This window comes from Ixodes scapularis, unplaced genomic scaffold, assembly GCF_016920785.2.
Source record: "Ixodes scapularis isolate PalLabHiFi unplaced genomic scaffold, ASM1692078v2 PGA_scaffold1__304_contigs__length_218370807, whole genome shotgun sequence".
Taxonomy (NCBI): domain Eukaryota; kingdom Metazoa; phylum Arthropoda; class Arachnida; order Ixodida; family Ixodidae; genus Ixodes; species Ixodes scapularis.
The window spans coordinates 112,308,247-112,311,768 of NW_024609846.1; the positions used below are offsets into that span (position 1 = coordinate 112,308,247).

The following is a 3,522-nucleotide window of genomic DNA, read 5'->3' on the forward strand; positions in this document are numbered from 1 at the left end:
GATTATTAAAACTGCCATCGTTTTGCCTCGCTTAACAGCCTTAGTCTCGTCCGCATGCATTGAGCTGCTTGCGCATCAAGAAAAAGGCACGCCGACACTACAACGCACATAAAAGAAGAAAGAAGGTCATAAACAAATTTGGTACAACTTCGTGAAAAGATTAGGGCCCAGTTCAATAGTTGTGAATGGCTTCACGCCGCGCGATAACGTCCGCATGTTTTTTCGCGTTGTCACCGATTGTTTTTGTCAAAAGCTGCGTCTCAAGTAACAGGTAAAAATAAGAAAAAAAAACTGTGAGCCCTATCTACGTTTGCGTTCACGTCGCGCACGAATTGAAGGTTTATCGCTGCATCCGCAGCGAAACGCAAAAACGCGTTGGCATCGCATCTCTCGCACGTAGCGCGGTCGCTTGTTTACATGGGGTCTTTGCCAGTCGGGTCACTGGTTTCGTTTTCTCGCCACTAACAAGATGGCGGACGTAGTTCTCGGCGCGCTACTAGATGGCGCTCTAAATTTCGCATATGGCCTATTGAGCTGTGTTTGAGACTCTGTGTGTTGTGGTGTCCTTTGTCTTTCGCCCGTCGTGGGGGTTGGCTTTAAAATAAAAGTTCTATTTTCTCAGATTGAGAGGAAACGCTCAAAATTTCTGGTGAGTTTTCTAGTGTGTATGTCAATAAGGCAAGCATACTTCACACTAGCCCTTAGTTATATTCATTTATTAAATCACTATCATAATTAACCTAAACCTTTTCCTTCCCTTCGCCAAGAACTGGGTCCTCCATCATCTCCGCCGATCCACAAGGGGTCTGCGAAACATAATGGTTGAGAACAACTGTTTTAGATTACGGCCTCGCCGAGGCAGGGCCTGCTGCGCCTGACTTCTGAATAAAGCCCATTGACACAAAGTTCACGATTCGCGTTTCTTCCAAGATCCGACAATGATTGCTGAGCGAGATAGAGAGAGAGAGAGAGAGAACAACTTTACTGAAAATGCCTGCAGAGTCGGTTAGGCTCCCTCCACGCAGGGAGGACGAACTTTCACCGCGACGCGGCCACTATGTCAGTCTCGTGCGTTCTGCTCCTCGAGGTCTTGCTTCCTTGCTACTTCCGCGGGTCCGAGAGGGCCGCCGCCCCTTCCTGGGAGTGCTGCTCCCCTTCTCCCCGGTTTCGCTTAGTCGCTGCCTCTCTAGAGCTGCCGAGACCTGCTGGACGGCCTTGAGTTGTGTCTCTTGATCGTAGCTCCTCGTTGCAGCCTCTAGCTGCGGCGGGATCGTCGTCTTCTCGCAGGCTTCTCGCGGATTTACGCTCCAATCCCAAAGGATGTGAGCCGCGGTAGCTCTCTCCTTCGCGCACAGTCTACACACGTCACTCGCGTACACACTCGGACACACGTGCTTTGCTAGCACAGGGGTGAGCAGGGACCCAGTCTGTAATTGTCTGTATAACACTGCCTCCTTCCTAGTAAGCCCTGGATGAGGTGGCGGCATAGTCTGTCTGTTTAGTCTGTACCACTTCACTATTTCGTTGAAGGAGGTCATCTTGTCCTTGACACTGTACCGCGACCAACACTCCGAGTCGGCCGTGTTTGCAGCTGCGCGGTTGGTTAGTCCTCGCGCGGCCGCGTTGGCCGTCTCGTTGTGATTCGCGTTCCCGCGTTCCGACACGTCACTGCCCATGTGGGCCGGAAACTACTTGATCGCCACAGCACTTTTGCGTCCGATGTCTGCGGCCTTGCGTAGTATGCGCGCGGCCTCACTACATACCCTACCCTTGACGTAATTCTTCACTGCCGTTCTAGAGTCGCACAACACTGTAGTGCATCCGGGGTCGGAGACAGCCAAGGCGATGGCCACCTCTTCCGCCCGGTGCGCTTCTCGAGTGCGGACGCTCGCCGCGGTCTTCGTTGCACCCGTCGATGCCCCGACGACCACCGCCGCGTATGCGTCGCTGCTCCCTCGATACTCCGCCGCGTCCACGTAGACGGCCCCTTCTTCTCTGGCGTGGAGGTCCACGAGAGCCCTGGCCCTCGCCAACCTTCGCTCCTTGTTGTGCTCGGGGTTCACGTTCCTCGGGATCGAGCAGACCCTGAGCTTTCTGTTGATGCTATCCGGTATAGGTACGCTGGTCTGCTGCTCGCCTTCCCTCGGTTCGAGGCCAAGGTCCTGCAAAATCTGTCTTCCGGTTCTCGTTTCAGTGAGACGCTCGAGTTGCGCCGTTCTCTGTGCCTCGGCTATTTCGTCCAGCGTGTTGTGGACTCCCAACGCCATGAGGTTTTCGGTGCTCGTGCTCCCGAGAAGACCGAGTGCCGCCTTATACGTTTTGCGTATGGTGGCGTCAATCTTGTTACGTTCACTGGGCCTCCAGTTGTGGAAGGCGGCCACGTACGTTATGTGGCTGACTGCGAAGGATTGAACGAGCCTGGTCAGGCTCTCCTCCTTCATCCCCGCCCTTCTGTTGGACACCCTCTTGATCAGTCTCATTGCCGCGGCCGCTTTGCCCGCGAGCTTGTTCATCGTTTCACCGTTGACCCGGTTTCGCTCGATGAGCAGCCCGAGCACTCGAATCTTCTCGACCTCCGATATTTCTTGTCGTCCTGCCGTCTTCACCATGATCTTGGGACGCTCGTACTTGATTTCCATATTCTTTTTTTTCCTGCCCGCTCCTTTCGGTGGAATTACCAGCAGCTCTGACTTGGCCGGAGAGCAGACGAGTCCAGACCCGTCCAGTTGCTCCTTGATGGCGTTGACCGCTTCTTGCAGCGTTGTCTCGATGTGTCCGTCGCTTCTTTTTGGTACCCATAGCGTAACGTCGTCGGCGTAGATGGTGTGCCGGACTCCCGCTACTCTTTCTAGCCGGTTGGCCACCCCGATCATCACGAGGTTGAAGAGTAACGGGGAGATCACCGAGCCCTGCGGGGTTCCAACGCTGCCCAGCTTCTTCTCTTCGAGCTGCAGGTCTCCCGCGCAGATTTTGGTGGTCCGTTCCGTCAGGAAGTCTTTGATATACTCGTATGTCCTCCTGCCCATGTTTAGCCTCGATACTTGGGCCAGGATAGCCGAGTGCCTCACTTTATCGAAGGCGCTCTGCAAGTCCAGCCCGAGTATGGCTCTGTTGTCCTTGGTGCCCGTCATATCGTCGATGATCTCGTTCTTTAGTAAGATCATGGCGTCTTGCGTCCCGAGCTTGTTCCGAAACCCGATGATGGAATTTCGGTAGAGCTCCGATTCTTCCAGGTAACGCTGCCACCTGTTCATGAGAACGTGCTCGAGGACCTTTCCCACGCACGAAGTCAGCGAGATCGGCCTGAGGTTCTCTATGTTGGGCGGCCTGCCAGGCTTGGGGATGAGAATCGTCTTGGCTGCTTTCCATTGCTTGGGCAGCCTTCCTTCTTGCCAGCACTTGTTGTAGAAGTTCGTGAGCGTTTCAATGGCCGCTTCGTTGAGGTTTTTGAGCGCTCTGTTGGTCACTCGGTCGGGACCCGCGGCGGACCTGCCATTGAGATCCTGCAGGGCAACTCTGACT

The 3,522-nt window shown here is 54.5% G+C and overlaps 1 pseudogene; it reads right to left on the bottom strand.

The window, feature by feature from the left end:
- Nucleotides 1-1,101: 1,101 nt before the first annotated feature.
- Nucleotides 1,102-3,254, bottom strand: LOC115323191 (annotated as a pseudogene).
- Between the last annotated feature and the right edge of the window lie 268 nt (nucleotides 3,255-3,522).